At 42.0% G+C, this 18,675-nt stretch overlaps 1 protein-coding gene and 1 non-coding gene across 2 annotated transcripts in view; both read left to right on the top strand.

The window, feature by feature from the left end:
* Positions 1-50: 50 nt before the first annotated feature.
* On the top strand, positions 51-122 carry trnaq-cug (transfer RNA glutamine (anticodon CUG)). Its single transcript has one exon. It is a non-coding gene; the product is annotated as a tRNA-Gln (tRNA).
* A 2,247-nt stretch (positions 123-2,369) lies between these two features.
* Positions 2,370-18,675, top strand: part of LOC135536016 (C-myc promoter-binding protein-like) — a gene marked incomplete at its 3' end in the record, with an annotated part of 158,165 nt that continues 141,859 nt past the window's right edge. Inside the window, exon 1 of the mRNA XM_064962411.1 lies at positions 2,370-2,529. The remainder of the gene's footprint in view (positions 2,530-18,675) is intronic.

Raw genomic sequence — 18,675 nt, 5'->3', positions numbered from 1 at the left:
ATTACATAGATAACAGTTATATACATAATATGAAAGAAGTTGGAGCACGGGGTTCTATGGTGTAATGGTTAGCACTCAGGACTCTGAATCCTGCGATCCGAGTTCAAATCTCGGTAGAACCTATGTTTTTTTCTCTCAGAAACGGCGCAGATCCACAGAGAAGACATGTTCTGATGAGAAAGCCGATCAAAATACACTACGTTTATAAAACATCACGAATACCTGCTCATTCCATGACTAACCAGGTAAGTCCAGTTGAAAGCTATGAACCCTTTCTGATGTCACCAGGAGAAGACAGGTTAAATAAGGATGTTTAAGCCTCGAGACATGGAATGTGTTTCAGTGCGTTTCAACATGGTATGGTAGTAGATGCCAGTCGCACCGGTTTGTGTGTCAAGAACAGCAACGCAGCTGTTTTTTTTATACACTCAACAGTTTCCCGTGTCTACCACCCAAAGGACATCCAGACAGTTTCAATCAAGAATGGTCCACCACCCAAGGGACATCCAGATACCATGACACAACTGTGGAAGCATTGGAGTCAACATGGACCAGCATTCCTGTGGAACGCTTTCGACACCTTGTTTATTTTTTTGACCTTTATTTAACTAGGCAAGTCAGTGCAGAACAAATTCTTATTTTCAATGACGGCCTAGGAACAGTGGGTTAACTGCCTGTTCAGGGGCAGAACGACAGATTTGTACCTTGTCAGCTCGGGGGTTTGAACTTGCAACCTTCCGGTTACTAGTCCAACACTAGGCTACCCTGCCGCCCCTTGTAGAGTCTATGGGCCGACGAATTGAGGCTATTCTGCGGGGGAAAAAACGGGTGCAATTTAATATTAGGACGGTGCTACCAATGTTTTGTACACTCAGTGTATACCTCCACATACATTTTTTTTGATAAATAATAATATTGGATTTTAAGAATAATGTGATTTACCACTAGGTGGCAGCATAGTTCTGATTAGACTACATTTCTAGTACTAAACTCCACGGGGGAATTATAATTATGAGAGGATCTAGGGCTAGGCTATCTACACTGAAGAAAAATATAAACCCAACAAGTAAAATGTCGGTCCCATATTTCATGAGCTGAAATAAACGATCCCGTAAATTTTCCATATGCACAAAATGCGTATTTCTCTCAAATTTTTCTTCACACATTTGTTTACATCCCTGTTAGTGAGCATTTCTCTTTTGCCAAAATAATCCATCCATCTGACAGGTGTGACATATCATAAGATGGAGAAGTATGCTCTTCTCTGATGAATCCCAGTTTCAACTGTACCGGGCGGATAGCAGACGTGTATGGCATTGTGTGTGAGAGCGGTTTGCTGATGTCAACGTTGTAAACAGAGTGCTGCATGGGGGTGGTGGGGTTATGTTATGGGCAGGCATAAGCTACGGACGCCGAACACAATTGCATTTTATCGATGGCAATTTGAATGCACAGAGATACTGTGACCAGATCCTGAAGCCCATTGTCGTGCCATTCATCCGCCAACATCACCTCATGTTTCAGCATGATAATGCACTGTCCCATGTCGCAAGGATCTGTACACAATTCCTAGAAGCTAAAAATCTCCCAGTTCTTCCATGGCCTACATACTCACAAGACATGTCGCCCATTGAGCATGTTTGGGATGCTCTGGATCTATGTGTACGACAGCATGTTCCAGTTTCTGCCAATATCCAGCAACTTTACACAGCCATTGAAGAAGAGTGGGACAACATTCCACAGGCCACAATCAACAGCCTGATTAACTCTATGCAAAGGAGATGTTGCCCTGCATGAGGCAAATGGTGGTCACACCAGACACTGACTGGTTTTCTGATCCACACCCTGATCCACACCCCTACCTTTTCTCTGTGAGAGCATATGCATATCTGTATTCCCAGTCATGTGAAACCCATATATGAACAGTAACTCAGTAAAATCTTTGAAATTGTTTCATTTGATTAAATTTAAAAAATGAAATTGTTTCATGTTGCGTTTATATTTTTGTTTTTGTCTGGGAAATTAACATTTTCAATAACACTTCACATTAAAGTACACTTACAATTATGTATAAAATGTATTATATGCATTTTATATATAGTCCTAAGCATTTTAATGTATTTTACCAGTACTTGTGTAGACTTGCAAGTCAGAATCTTTACAATCAAAATTGTATAACTTAGTTTGTAAAAAAAAACGAATTATTCGTTTATAGATAGTGTCGTTCATACATGTGTTACACAGCTATAACACAATGATATGCTATTTTGGTGCTTCCTATAATTACATAGGGTGACCCGACAGCAGCCAAACCAAACCCGCGCGACGTAACGTATTCCCCATCACAACCAAAATGGCGGAGGACGGAGCCGGTCGGCGCCTTGAACACAACTGGCTATAGAAACATTGTAGTCTATTTCTAGATATCAACGGCTGATTCAAATATTGACTGTTTTTAAAAATGGCAGTGTGTTTTTGAAGAAATCCCGCCGAAGTTGGACGACGAGTGATATCGCGTTTGCTGGTGGTGTAAGTATAATGTTAATTAAACCGTTATTTTGTGAGGAGTTGATAAGGGGTTTAGCTATGAGTTTGCTAGCTAATGTGAGGTAACCGGCAGTAGCCAGGCTAACTAGGGCGAACGGTGTTTTATTCCAGGCTGTCACTCTCAGTTTAGTGGGATCACCCCTATGTGAATTTGAGCAGAATTCATGCAGTGAATTCACCGGATAACTGTCCAGACAGACAGTACCAGCCTCAGTGTGTCCTGCTTTTAAAGCTGCATTGTAATTGATTTAGTATCTCGTCGGCTTCTGTAATACCTTCATGCGTATGCAGATGACATGCCACAGGTTGCTGTCAGTCTGTCAAGGTGGTGGAGAACTCTGTGCATAATGAATATAGTTAGCTTTATATTCGTGCCCCAGAGCATGGAATCACAGTATGGAAACCGTTTACAGGACCCACCTGTGTGGCTATGACTATGACCCTATGCAGGGACATAACGATTGACTGATTGGTTACATAGTGCACATTCTAATGTCACGAATATATTTTTGTCTTGGACTATAATAAAGTAATGTGTGGGTCAGATAGTCTTAAAATAAAGCTGAATATCTTCCTCTGTCAGATGATAATTTAAGCTGGGGGAGAAAACCATGTGTCACTTCTGCTTGGCAGAGCTATGTAGTTATGTGCAGGAGGCGTGATGGTGCGCAAACAGAGTACAACATTAACTACTAGCTCAAGATTGAGGAAACAGGCATGGTGGTTTTTGACTGAGGAAACAAAGTTGATCCTACTGTTTAGATTGAGCTGAAGTGAGTATAGTGGAAACGTGATTTAGATTTTGTATTCACTTGGATGTTTTGGTGGCAACAAAAAAGAAAGTATGCTGTTTGTAGTGTGGAAACAGCTGTATGGAAAGCAGATGTGTAAAAAACGTCTCCAAATTCTTGCATACTGGAATGATGGAGACATCAGATATGAATTAACTTTAGGCTGTTAAAGATGGATTTCCTCACGAGAGATTAAAGTGGTGACACCATACAGGACAGACAAGTCAGATCAAATCATACCATCACACTCTGACAGGAAGATAGACACAACCTACCCATGTGATTTGGAAACCTCACTGCCACTTATACCAGAGAGGTGTTTATATACTCACTCAGTAAACTGCACAATTCCTCTTCTGGATCCAAGTCAACAGTCTAGATTCTATCTTATCATATTATATTTTATTCTACCCTGTGCGTCAATAACTAAGCTAATCCTGATCAACATTGTCAGTGTTCAACACAAACTCTGTTGTCATGATTTATGGAAAATAGTAAAACAATTGTTGGAGGGAGAGAGAGAGACAGAGAGACAGAGAGAGAGCGAGACAGAGAGAGAGGAGAGAGGGAGAGAGAGAGAGGGAGAGAGAGAGAGAGAGAGAGAGGAGAGAGAGAGAGAGCGAGACAGAGAGAGAGACAGAGAGACAGAGAGAGAGCGAGACAGAGAGAGAGGGAGAGAGAGAGGAGAGAGAGAGAGAGCGAGACAGAGAGAGAGAGAGGAGAGAGAGAGAGAGAGAGAGGACAAAACATAAGCAGTCTGCCTTGTCTGTTCCCGTTCTAACCAACGGTGTCCCTTGTATCGGAATGTTAAAAGGAGGAAAACATGTTGACCTCGCAAGGAAAACCACTGTCACACGTGAGAGAGAAATACGTGAAGGTAGTCAGTCAACAGTCAAGTCCTGCTTTTGAACCACACAGCATGAAGATTAGAGTTCCGGAAGCAGGGCTCGGGGCCCTGGTCAAAGTAGTACACTACATAGAGAATAGGGTGCGATTTAGGACGAAGACCAAGGCCTTGCCAAAGCCCAGGGGTCCTTTCTCACTGTGCAGAGAGGCAGCAGCTGCACCACTGATGGGGTTCACAGCAAAGGCAACACCCTGATGATAGAAGTTCAGATGTCAGTGTCTAGGGATAGGACATATTATAGGAGAACCAGACTTCATACAGGGGAACCAGTACATACATGAGAATGTAGCCTAGTCAGCATAGAAGATGATGCAGAATGTAGCCTAGTCAGAATAGAAGATGATGCAGAATGTAGCCTAGTCAGAATAGAAGATGATGCAGAATGTAGCCTAGTCAGAATGGAAGATGATGCAGAATGTAGCCTAGTCAGAATCGAAGATGATGCAGAATGTAGCCTAGTCAGAATAGAAGATGATGCAGAATGTAGCCTAGTCAGAATAGAAGATGATGCAGAATGTAGCCTAGTCAGAATAGAAGATGATGCAGAATGTAGCCTAGTCAGCATAGAAGATGATGCAGAATGTAGCCTAGTCAGCATAGAAGATGATGCAGAATGTAGGCTAGTCAGAATAGAAGATGATGCAGAATGTAGCCTAGTCAGAATAGAAGATGATGCAGAATGTAGCCTCGTCAGAATAGAAGATGATGCAGACTGCAGCCTAGTCAGAATAGAAGATGATGCAGAATGTAGCCTAGTCAGAATAGAAGATGATGCAGAATGTAGGCTACGAGAAAGACTAAGTAACGTATGAGATTTCTGTCTTCTTCAGCAAAGCTAACGGATATCAAATCAAATCAAATTGTATTTGTCACATGCGCCGAATACAACCTTACAGTGAAATGCTTACTTACAAGCCCTTAACCAACAATGCAGTTTTAAGAAAATAAGATTAACAAATAATTAAAGAGCAGCAGTAAATAACAATAGTGGGGCTGTATATAGGGGGTACCAGTACAGAGTCAATGTGCGGGGGCTCCGGTGTCGAGGTAATTGAGGTAATATGTACATGTAGGTAGTGTTATTAAAGTGACTATGCATAGATTATAAACAGAGAGGAGCAGCAGCGTTCTGGGGGAGACAATGCAAATAGCCTGGGTAGCCATTTGATTAGCTGTTCAGGAGTCTTATGGCTTGGGGGTAGAAGCTATTTAGGAGCCTCTTGGACCTAGACTTGGCGCTCCGGTACCGCTTGCCGTGCGGTAGCAGAGGGAACGGTCTATGTCTGGGATGGGGGGTTGGAAATAGACACATAACATCGGATGGACTGCTTTAGATTTGGAAACAAACCACAGAAATGGCAATTTCACAGGCTTGGATTAACATTGACTCAGGGATTGCAAAACAGAAACACCAATTAAGCCTCGGCTAAATCTGGGAACGGAGTATTTTGTAATGTATTAGGTCTACAAATGGGCAGGGTGTCTCCTGAATGTCAGTGGGTGGGCTGTTTTTACACTCTTGTTAGGCTGGCTGGCTGTGTGGGTGGCTGGCTGGCTGGTTGGCTGTGTGTTGGGTGGCTGTCTGGCTGTGTGTTGGGTGGCTGGATGGCTGGCTGTGTGTTGGGTGGCTGTCTGTCTGTGTGTTGGGTGGCAGGCTGTCTGGCTGGCTGTCTGTCTGTCTGTGTGTTGGGTGGCTGGCTGTCTGGCTGTCTGTCAGTCTGTCAGTCTGTCTGTCTGTCTGTCTGTCTGTCTGTCTGTCTGTCTGTGTGTTGGGTGGCTGGCTGGCTGTGTGTTGGGTGGCTGTCTGTCTGTCTGTCTGTCTGTGTGTTGGGTGGCTGGCTGTCTGTCTGTGTGTTGGGTGGCTGGCTGTCTGTCTGTCTGGCTGTGTGTTGGGTGGCTGTCTGTCTGTGTGATGGCTGGCTGGCTGTGTGTTGAGTGGCTGTCTGTCTGTCTGTGTGATGGCTGGCTGGCTGTCTGGCTGGCTGTGTGTTGAGTGGCTGTCTGTCTGTCTGTGTGATGGCTGGCTGGCTGGCTGTGTGTTGAGTGGGCTGTGGTCTCAGAGGATTGATGTAACAGCACTAAGTCCTGACCAGCCTTTAAGTAAGGGGTTTAATAGTCACTTACTTGCAGATGCAAACATTGGTCTTACAGGGTGTTTGTCATTACAAACCCTGTTACTGTCTATGTCATCTGTAATATCACATAAACCATTGGGCTAAGCTGGGCTATAGGTCTATGTCATGTTCTATCCCAGTACCCATTGGTTTAGACAGGGCTAGGTTACATACAGTAACCATTGGTTTAGGCAGGGCTAGGTTACATCCAGTAACCATTGGTTTAGGCAGGGCTAGGTTACATACAGTACCCATTGGTTTAGACAGGGCTAGGTTACATACAGTACCCATTGGTTTAGACAGGGCTAGGTTACATACAGTAACCATTGGTTTAGGCAGGGCTAGGTTACATACAGTACCCATTGGTTTAGACAGGGCTAGGTTACATACAGTAACCATTGGTTTAGACAGGGCTAGGTTACATACAGTAACCATTGGTTTAGACAGGGCTAGGTTACATACAGTAACCATTGGTTTAGGCAGGGCTAGGTTACATACAGTAACCATTGGTTTAGACAGGGCTAGGTTACATACATTAACCATTGGTTTAGACAGGGCTAGGTTACATACAGTAACCATTGGTTTAGGCAGGGCTAGGTTACATACAGTAACCATTGGTTTAGACAGGGCTAGGTTACATACAGTAACCATTGGTTTAGGCAGGGCTAGGTTACATACAGTACCCATTGGTTTAGGCAGGGCTAGGTTACATACAGTAACCATTGGTTTAGGCAGGGCTAGGTTACATACATTAACCATTGGTTTAGACAGGGCTAGGTTACATACAGTACCCATTGGTTTAGACAGGGCTAGGTTACATACAGTAACCATTGGTTTAGGCAGGGCTAGGTTACATACAGTAACCATTGGTTTAGACAGGGCTAAATAAGGGTTAAATAAAGAAATACAGTGAAATGCTTACTTGCAAGCCCTTAACCAACAAGGCAGTTCTAGAAATAGAGTTAAGAAAATATTTACTATATAAACTAAAGTGAAAAATGAAATAAAAATACATTAAAAAGTAACGCAATAAAATTACATATCAATAACAAGGCTATGTACATGAGGTACCGGTACTGAGTCAATGTGCGGGGGTACAGGTTAGTTGAGGTAAATTGTAAAGTTACGATGCATAGATTATAAACAGCGAGTAGCAGCAGTGTAAAAACAAAGGGGGGGGGGGGGTCAATGTAAATTTAATTAATTGTTCAGGCATAATGGGACCCAAGTGTTTTGATGATCTTCCAGGTGCTTTTTGACAAACCTTAGTAAACGTTTTGGACGACATGTGTTATGCCTGTGTCCCTGGTGAAAACCAAACAGTGTATTCCCACAGTAAGAACCTCATACCAACAGACACGCATGGTGGTGGTAGTGTGATGGTTTGGGGAAGGCTTTGCTGCCTCAGGACCTGGACGACTTGCCTTATTTAACTTTGTTAATTAAATAAATGAAATAAGTATCACTTTTTTTAAATGTTATTTGCAAACTCAGGTTCCCTTTATCTAATATTAGGTTTTGGTTGAAGATCTGTTAACATTCAGTTTAAAAAATATGTCAAATAAATAGAGAAAATCAGAAAGGGGGTAAATACTTTTTCACGGCGCTGTAACTAAGTTTCAGTTCCAGTTCCCCTTATAGAGTAGTCCATAATTTAGCCACACTTTCTTCCTGTGTTGGTCTTGTTTACCATCTTCCTGGTATTGATCTTGGCTCTATTGCATTTGCTCTGGGAAAAGAAGATTAAACATGTGTCTTAATGACCTGCATCTTTACCTGATATTACTGAGGGAAAGTATGTCTTAATGACCTGCATCTATACCTGCTACTACTGAGGGAAAGTCTGTCTTAATGACCTGCAACTTTACCAGCTATTACTGAGGGAAAGTCTGTCTTAATGACCTGCATCTTTACCTGCTACTACTGAGGGAAAGTCTGTCTTAATGACCTGCAACTTTACCAGCTATTACTGAGGGAAAGTCTGTCTTAATGACCTGCATCTTTACCTGCTACTACTGAGGGAACGTCTGTCTTAATGACCTGCATCTTTACCTGCTACTACTGAGGGAAAGTCTGTCTTAATGACCTGCAACTTTACCAGCTATTACTGAGGGAAAGTCTGTCTTAATGACCTGCATCTTTACCTGCTACTACTGAGGGAACGTCTGTCTTAATGACCTGCATCTATACCTGCTACTACTGAGGGAAAGTCTGTCTTAATGACCTGCATCTTTACCTGCTATTACTGAGGGAAAGTCTGTCTTAATGACCTGCATCTTTACCTGCTACTACTGAGGGAAATTCTGTCTTAATGACCTGCATCTTTACCAGCTATTACTGAGGGAAAGTCTGTCTTAATGACCTGCATCTTTACCTGCTACTACTGAGGGAAAGTCTGTCTTAATGACCTGCATCTATACCTGCTACTACTGAGGGAAAGTCGGTCTTAATGACCTGCATCTTTACCTGCTATTACTGAGGGAAAGTCTGTCTTAATGGCCTGCATCTTTACCTGCTATTACTGAGGGAAAGTCTGTCTTAATGGCCTGCATCTTTACCTGCTACTACTGAGAGAAAGTCTATCTTAATGGCCTGCATCTTTACCTGCTACTACTGAGAGAACGTCTGTCTTAATGGCCTGCATCTTTACCTGCTACTACTGAGGGAAAGTCTGTCTTAATGATCTGCATCTTTACCTGCTATTACTGAGGGAAAGTCTGTCTTAATGACCTGCATCTTTACCTGCTATTACTGAGGGAAAGTCTGTCTTAATGACCTGCATCTTTACCTGCTACTACTGAGGGAAAGTCTGTCTTAATGGCCTGCATCTTTACCTGCTACTACTGAGGGAAAGTCTGTCTTAATGACCTGCATCTTTACCTGCTATTACTGAGGGAAAGTCTGTCTTAATGACCTGCATCTTTACCAGCTATTACTGAGGGAAAGTCTGTCTTAATGACCTGCATCTTTACCTGCTACTACTGAGGGAAAGTCTGTCTTAATGACCTGCATCTATACCTGTTACTACTGAGGGAAAGTCTGTCTTAATGACCTGCATCTTTACCTGCTATTACTGAGGGAAAGTCTGTCTTAATGGCCTGCATCTTTACCTGCTACTACTGAGGGAAAGTCTGTCTTAATGGCCTGCATCTTTACCTGCTACTACTGAGAGAAAGTCTATCTTAATGGCCTGCATCTTTACCTGCTACTACTGAGAGAACGTCTGTCTTAATGGCCTGCATCTTTACCTGCTACTACTGAGGGAAAGTCTGTCTTAATGACCTGCATCTTTACCTGCTATTACTGAGGGAAAGTCTGTCTTAATGGCCTGCATCTTTACCTGCTACTACTGAGGGAAAGTCTGTCTTAATGACCTGCATCTATACCTGCTACTACTGAGGGAAAGTCTGTCTTAATGACCTGCATCTTTACCTGCTATTACTGAGGGAAAGTCTGTCTTAATGGCCTGCATCTTTACCTGCTACTACTGAGAGAAAGTCTGTCTCCTCCCCCCGCTCCTCTCTGATTGGGTTAAATACGGAAGACACATTTCGGTTGAATGCATTCAGTCGTTCAACTGACTATGTGTTTCCTTTAATTTCTCTAATACACAGAACGGGGGATGGGGAGCTTATTAAAGTGAAAGCAATTGGCTGTCTTCACCTTCTGATGAGTCACAAAATCAAAGCACCTACTGGCGCTTCCCAAAGCAAAGAGCTGCCTGTGAATTGAAAAACACGCCAGGACAACAACATAAAACCCACAAGGATTTCGCAAACCTGTTGGCTGCCTTGCCTTGAAGCCTTAAAAGCTCTCTGAAGAATGGTTTTCTGCCAGGTCATGAGGGAATTATCTAGGGTACGTCCCAAATGGAACCCTATTGTCTTTGTAGTGAAGGGCCCTGGTCTACAGTAGTGATAGATACCTAGGGTGGGTATGAAGGATGGATACCTAGGGTGGGTATGAAGGACCGGTACCTAGAGTGGGTATGAAGGATAGATACCTAGAGTGGGTATGAAGGATGGATACCTAGAGTGGGTATGAAGGATGGCTATCTAGAGTGGGTATGAAGGATAGATACCTAGAGTGGGTATGAAGGATGGATACCTAGAGTCGGTATGAAGGATAGATACCTAGAGTGGGAATGAAGGATAGATACCTAGAGTGGGTATGAAGGATAGATACCCAGAGTGGGTATGAAGGATAGATACCCAGAGTGGGTATGAAGGATGGATACCTAGGGTGGGTATGAAGGATAGATACCTAGAGTGGGTATGAAGGACCGGTACCTAGAGTGGGTATGAAGGATAGATACCTAGAGTGGGTATGAAGGATGGATATCTAGAGTGGGTATGAAGGATAGATACCTAGAGTGGGTATGAAGGATGGATACCTAGAGTGGGTATGAAGGATAGATACCTAGAGTGGGTATGAAGGATAGATACCTAGAGTGGGTATGAAGGATAGATACCTAGAGTGGGTATGAAGGATAGATACCTAGAGTGGGTATGAAGGATGGATACCTAGAGTGGGTATGAAGGATAGATACCTAGAGTGGGTATGAAGGATAGATACCTAGAGTGGGTATGAAGGATAGATACCTAGAGTGGGTATGAAGGATAGATACCTAGAGTGGGTATGAAGGATAGATACCTAGAGTGGGTATGAAGGATGGATACCTAGAGTGGGTATGAAGGATAGATACCTAGAGTGGGTATGAAGGATAGATATCTAGAGTGGGTATGAAGGATAGATACCCAGAGTGGGTATGAAGGATGGATACCTAGAGTGGGTATGAAGGATAGATACCTAGAGTGGGTTTGAAGGATGGATACCTAGAGTGGGTATGAAGGATAGATACCTAGAGTGGGTATGAAGATTAGATACCTAGAGTGGGTATGAAGGATGGATACCTAGAGTGGGTATGAAGGATGGATACCTAGGGTGGGTATTAAGGACCGGTACCTAGAGTGGGTATGAAGGATGAATACCCAGAGTGGGTATGAAGGATGGATACCTAGAGTGGGTATGAAGGATAGATATCTAGAGTGGGTATGAAGGATAGATACCCAGAGTGGGTATGAAGGATGGATACCTAGAGTGGGTATGAAGGATAGATACCTAGAGTGGGTTTGAAGGATGGATACCTAGAGTGGGTATGAAGGATAGATACCTAGAGTGGGTATGAAGATTAGATACCTAGAGTGGGTATGAAGGATGGATACCTAGAGTGGGTATGAAGGATGGATACCTAGGGTGGGTATTAAGGACCGGTACCTAGAGTGGGTATGAAGGATGAATACCCAGAGTGGGTATGAAGGATGGATACCTAGAGTGGGTATGAAGGATGGATACCTAGAGTGGGTATGAAGGATGGATATCTAGAGTGGGTATGAAGGATGGATACCTAGAGTGGGTGTGAAGGATGGATACCTAGAGTGGGTATGAAGGATGGATACCTAGAGTGGGTATGAATTAAGAGGCAATACGTAACAATTAAGTGATTTCTGGATCATTTTTTCTGACGTACTCTCACTCTGTTTCTATAACTCTGTTTCTATAACTCTATAACTCTGTTTCTATAACTCTATAACTATGTATCTATAACTCTGTTTCTATAACTCTGTTTCTATAACTCTGTTTCTATAACTCTGTTTCTATAACTCTGTTTCTACAACTCTGTTTCTACAACTCTGTTTCTATAACTCTGTTTCTATAACTCTATAACTCTGTTTCTATAACTCTATAACTCTGTTTCTATAACTCTATAACTCTGTTTCTATAACTCTGTTTCTATAATTCTGTTTCTATAACTCTGTTTCTATAACTCTGTTTCTATAATTCTGTTTCTATAACTCTGTTTCTATAACTCTGTTTCTATAACTCTGTTTCTACAACTCTGTTTCTACAACTCTGTTTCTATAACTCTGTTTCTATAACTCTATAACTCTGTTTCTATAACTCTATAACTCTGTTTCTATAACTCTATAACTCTGTTTCTATAACTCTATAACTCTGTTTCTATAACTCTATAACTCTGTTTCTATAACTCTGTTTCTATAATTCTATAACTCTGTTTCTATAACTCTGTTTCTATAACTATAACTCTGTTTCTATAACTCTGTTTCTATAACTATCACTCTGTTTCTATAACTCTGTTTCTATAACTCTGTTTCTATAATTCTATAACTCTGTTTCTATAACTGTTTCTATAACTCTGTTTCTATAACTCTGTTTCTATAACTATAACTCTGTTTCTATAACTCTGTTTCTATAACTCTGTTTCTATAACTCTATAACTATGTTTCTATAACTCTGTTTCTATAATTCTATAACTCTGTTTCTATAACTCTGTTTCTATAACTATAACTCTGTTTCTATAACTCTGTTTCTATAACTATCACTCTGTTTCTATAACTCTGTTTCTATAATTCTATAACTCTGTTTCTATAACTCTGTTTCTATAATTCTATAACTCTGTTTCTATAACTCTGTTTCTATAACTATAACTCTGTTTCTATAACTCTGTTTCTATAACTCTATAACTCTGTTTCTATAACTCTGTTTCTATTTCTATAACTCTATTTCTATAACTCTGTTTCTATAACTCTGTTTCTATAACTCTGTTTCTATAACTATAACTCTGTTTCTATAACTCTGTTTCTATAACTATAACTCTGTTTCTATAACTCTGTTTCTATAACTCTGTTTCTATAACTCTGTTTCTATAACTATAACTCTGTTTCTATAACTCTGTTTCTATAACTATCACTCTGTTTCTATAACTCTGTTTCTATAATTCTATAACTCTGTTTCTACAACTCTGTTTCTATAACTCTGTTTCTATAACTATAACTCTGTTTCTATAACTCTGTTTCTATAACTATCACTCTGTTTCTATAACTCTGTTTCTATAATTCTATAACTCTGTTTCTATAACTCTGTTTCTATAAATCTATAACTCTGTTTCTATAACTCTGTTTCTATAACTCTGTTTCTATAACTATAACCCTGTTTCTATAACTCTGTTTCTATAATTCTATAACTCTGTTTCTATAACTCTGTTTCTATAAATCTATAACTCTGCTTCTATAACTCTGTTTCTATAACTATAACTCTGTTTCTATAACTCTGTTTCTATAATTCTATAACTCTGTTTCTATAACTCTGTTTCTATAACTCTGTTTCTATAACTCTGTTTCTATAATTCTATAACTCTGTTTCTATAACTCTGTTTCTATAACTATAACTCTGTTTCTATAACTCTGTTTCTATAACTCTGTTTCTAAAGCTCTGTACTGATGCTGGAGTCTTGTGTTTGGGGAAATCAGAGTATAGCTTTAGCCTATGCCAATATGCCAGAGTAGACAGAACGGGTTGTTACTTTAGGTCTCTGTGTCTCTCTAAGGACATAAGGACCTGGCTTAAAGACTTAACGTCCTTCCATCCGTATTACATCAGCTGGAGAAAAGGAAGTAGGCTCGCTGGTGAACCACCCACTTACTGTGTTACCCCACAGTGGTGGCTACTTTACTGCAGTCACTTTGGGAATGAAAAAAAAGACCCCAATAGCTTCATTTAGCTGTGTCCCTGTAGCAGGGCACAACAGCCTGTGTCTAGCATCCCTGAAGGGACAGATAGCGTGACTGTAAGGTCAACAATACATCAGTATAAAGCTCGTCTTTTATCATTCTTCCTGATGCACTATGAGTTAGGGCAGGGAATTACCAGGGACCTCTCCATACAATACTATCACCATGTGTAGGTACCGATACGACCGTACGATATGTGTTGTGATTCTATATGTATTATGATTCAATACTGTGATTTTATTGCGATTCGATGTTCCAAACATATTGTTCACCATGTGTCTGCTGCAGAGAGACAAGAGAGACTCATGAGAAAACTAGTTTTGATCCGTCGTGGACATAAACGTGCTGAAAACATGTTGGCTCACTATTTAATAAGTTTGGGCGCAGGTACAGCCGTCTAGCACTAGCTAACGCTACCTACAGAAGCCAAAAAAACTCAAATATCGATATACACTACATGACGACATGTGAACGCCTGCTCTTCAAGCAGCTCATTCCAAAAATCATGGGCATTAAAATGGAGTTGGTCCCCTCCCTTTGCTGCTATAACAGCCTCTGCTCTGCTGGGAAGGCTTTCCACTAGATGTTGGAACATTGCTGCAGGGGACTTGCTTCCATTCAGCCACAAGAAAATGAGTGAGGTCGGGTACTAATGTTGGGCGATTAGGCCTGGTTTGCAGTCGGCGTTCCAATTCATCCCAAAGGTGTTCGATGGGGTTGAAGTCACGGCTCTGTGCAGGCCAGCCAAGTTCTTCCTCACCGATCTCGACAAACCATTTCTGCATGGACCTTGCTTTGTGCACAGGGGCATTGTCATGCTGAAACAGGAAAGGGCCTTCCCCAAACTGTTGCCGCAAAGTTGGAAGCACAGAATCGTCTAGAATGTCATTGTATGCTGTAGCGTTAAGCTTTCCCTTCACTGGAATTTGGGGGCCCGAACCATGAAAAACAGCCCCAGACCGTTATGACTCATCCGCCAGACCCAGATTAGTCCTTTGGACTGCCAGATGGTGAAGCGTGATTCATCGCTCCAGAGAACGCGTTTCCACTGTTCCAATGGCGGCGAGCTTGACATCACTCCAGCTGACGCTTGGCATTGCACATGGTGATCTTAGGCTTGTGTGCGGCTGCTCAGCCATGGAAACCCATTTCATGAAGCTCACGTTAAAAGTAACTGAGCTCCTCAGTAAGGCCATTCTACTGTCAATGTTTGTCTATGGAGATTGCATGGCCTTATGCTCTATTTTACCCCCCCCCACCCCATCACTACTATGTGTGACTGTACGCCAATATGCCAGAGTAGATGACATGTCTTTCTCTAAGTCCATACGAACCTTGACTCAGCTAGTCCATCATCCACATGACGTCACACAGAGATAATGGAAATCAGACTTATTGTGTTTCAATATGAGCAACATCAGTTAAACTTTAAATGTGACTATGTATTGATGACAACAGAGAGTAGCAGCAGTGTAAAGGGGGGGGGGGGGGGCAATGCAAATAGTCTGGATAGCCATTTGATTAGCTGTTCAGGAGTCTTATGGCTTGGGGTTAGAAGCGGTTTAGGAGCCTCTTGGACCTAGACTTGTCGCTCCGGAACCGCTTGCCGTGCGGTAGCAGAGAGAACAGTCTCATAACTAGGGTGGCTGGAGCCTTTGACAATTTTTAGGGCCTTCCTCTGACACCGCCTGGTATAGAGGTCCTGGATGGCAGGAAGCTTGGCCCCTGGTGATGTACTGGGCCTTAAGCACTACCCTCTGTAGTGCCTTGCTGTCGGAGGCCAAACAGTTGTCATACCAGGCAGTGATGCAACCCGTCAGGATGCTCTCGATGGTGCAGCTGTAGAACCTTTTGAGGATCTGAGGACCCATGCCAAACCTTTTCAGTCTCCCGAGGGGGAATAGGGTTTTGTTGTGCCCTCTTGTTTACTATGTAACATCAGTACCTGTAGAACCGACTTTTGATGTGGTATTCAACTGTGTTTAAACTGTGTTTCCTTCAGACTGAAAAAGGCACCCAATGGCATCATTTAGCAGCCAGACAGATGGGTGCTGATGTGTGTCTGTCTGTGTGTGTGTCTATTTTACACCCCATCACTGTCTGTGTGTGTGTGTCTCAAGCTGGCAGAGCCCGTCTGTAGAAGCAGAGTTATTTATCAAGGTTAGTTGATGTAGTCGTGGCTAATTAACACTCCCCAGTCTCTCACTGGCACTCTCAGTTAACGCCTAAAGATTACAGTACAGCGTTGGCTGTCAGGAATTAGGAACAGCAAGCAATTTACCTGATTGATTTGAAAGCTAAGCACCCTCTACGTACTCCACTGATCTCGCTCTCTCTCTCTCTCTCTCTCTCTCTCTCTCTCTCTCTCTCTCTCTCTCTCTCTCTCTCTCTCTTTCTCTGTCTCTCTCTGTCTCTCTCTCTGTCTCTCTCTCGCTCTCTCTCTCTCTCTCGCTCTCTCTCTCTCTCTCTCTCTCTCTCACTCTCTTTCTCTGTCTCTCTGTCTTTGGTATAGCTAAGGCAACAGGTGACATGTTTTGAATAAATTATATTCTGAGACATGTCTCTGACGTTCACATCAACTCCCTGAATTAGTTTAAACTGTCAAGTATTTATCCTAACTAACATGAAGTACTTTCTCAGCTCAGTCTGTAGTTAATGAGGGATATTCTATATAAAATCACACAGCAGTGGAAGCAGTTCCAAGTCAAGCTACTCCTCCTTACGTTGGAACAAATGTTTTACATCGTATTGGATGTGTTTATTAAAGACCCAAACACAGATGGACAAGTGTGAAAACGCCACTTGAGACTAACAGTCAGGAACAGCAAGCGAGGCAGCCCTATCTGAAGGAGAGCGTTCGTTCTATCAGTACCAACTGAAGCCCCAATTGAGATAATGTTCGATGTCCTACGTGGTTCCCTGAATCGTTGCTCTACGTGGTTCCCTGAATCGTTTGTCTACATGGTTCCCTGAATCGTTTATCTACGTGGTTCCCTGAATCGTTGTTCTATGTGGTTCCTTGAATTGTTGCTCTACGTGGTTCCCTGAATCATTGCACTACATGGTTCCCTGAATCGTTGTCCTACGTGGTTCCCTGAATTGTTATTCAAAATTCTTCACCATGCTCAACAGGATAGCCTAGTGGTAGGCAGGGTAGCCTAGTGGTTAGAGCGTTGGACTAGTAACCGGAAGGTTGCAAGTTCAAACCCCCGAGCTGACAAGGTACAATCTGTCGTTCTGCCCCTGAACAGGCAGTTAACCCACTGTTCCTAGGCCGTCATTGAAAATAAGAATTTGTTCTTAACTGCCTTGCCTAGTTAAATAAAGGTAAAAAAATGTTTTTATAATATTCAATGGGTTCTTATTTATAATGAATAACTTCACCATGCTCAACGGGATATTCAATGGGTTCTTATTTATAATGTATAACTTCACCATGCTCAACGGGATATTCAATGGGTTCTTATTTATAATGTATAACTTCACCATGCTCAACAGGATATTCAATGGGTTCTTATTGATAATGAATAACTTCACCATGCTCAACGGGATATTCAATGGGTTCTTATTTATAATGTATAACTTCACCATGCTCAACGGGATATTCAATGGGTTCTTATTGATAATGAATAACTTCACCATGCTCAACGGGATATTCAATGGGTTCTTATTTAGAATGTATAACTTCACCATTCTCAACGGGATATTCAACTGGTTCTTATTTTTAATTGTTTTCACCCATTAGGTGACCTTCTTCTTTGCGAGGCGTTGGAAAATCTCCCTGGTCTTTGTGGTTAAATCTGTGTTTCAAATTCACTGCTTGACTGAGGGACCTTAAAGACAAATGGATGTGTGGGGTACAGAGATGAGGTAGTCATTCAAAAATCATGTTAAACACTATTAAATGCACACAGAATTAGTCCATGCAACTGATTATGTGACTTGTTACTCACATTGTTTACTCCTGAATGGCTTGCCATAACTTATTGACTCAAGACATTTCAATTTTAAATTTTTAATTTAATGTTGTTGTTTTTTAACAGGAAAACACAATTCCACTTTCACATTATGGGGTATTGTGTGTAGGCCAGTCACAAAAACATCTAATTTTAATCTATTTTATATTCAGGCTGCACCCTACATAGTCCAATAGTGTAGACCAGGGGCTGCACCCTATACCCTACACAGTCCAATAGTGTAGACCAGGGGCTGCACCCTATACCCTACATAGTCCAATAGTGTAGACCAGGGGCTGCACCCTATACCCTACATAGTCCAATAGTGTAGACCAGGGGCTGCACCCTATACCCTACATAGTCCAATAGTGTAGACCAGGGGCTGCACCCTATACCCTACATAGTCCAATAGTGTAGACCAGGGGCTGTACCCTATACCCTACACAGTCCAATAGTGTATACCAGGGGCTGCATCCTATACCCTACATAGTCCAATAGTGTAGACCAGGGGCTGCACCCTATACCCTACATAGTCCAATAGTGTAGACCAGGGGCTGCACCCTATACCCTACACAGTCCAATAGTGTAGACCAGGGGCTGCACCCTATACCCTACATAGTCCAATAGTGTAGACCAGGGGCTGTACCCTATACCCTACATAGTCCAATAGTGTAGACCAGGGGCTGCACCCTATACCCTACATAGTCCAATAGTGTAGACCAGGGGCTGTACCATATACCCTACATAGTCCAATAGTGTAGACCAGGG

The sequence above is a fragment of the Oncorhynchus masou genome, unplaced genomic scaffold (genome assembly GCF_036934945.1).
Source record: "Oncorhynchus masou masou isolate Uvic2021 unplaced genomic scaffold, UVic_Omas_1.1 unplaced_scaffold_545, whole genome shotgun sequence".
Taxonomy (NCBI): Eukaryota; Metazoa; Chordata; class Actinopteri; order Salmoniformes; family Salmonidae; genus Oncorhynchus; species Oncorhynchus masou.
The sequence above is the reverse complement of the archived record's forward strand: the minus strand, read 5'-3'. Positions and strand labels throughout refer to the sequence as shown.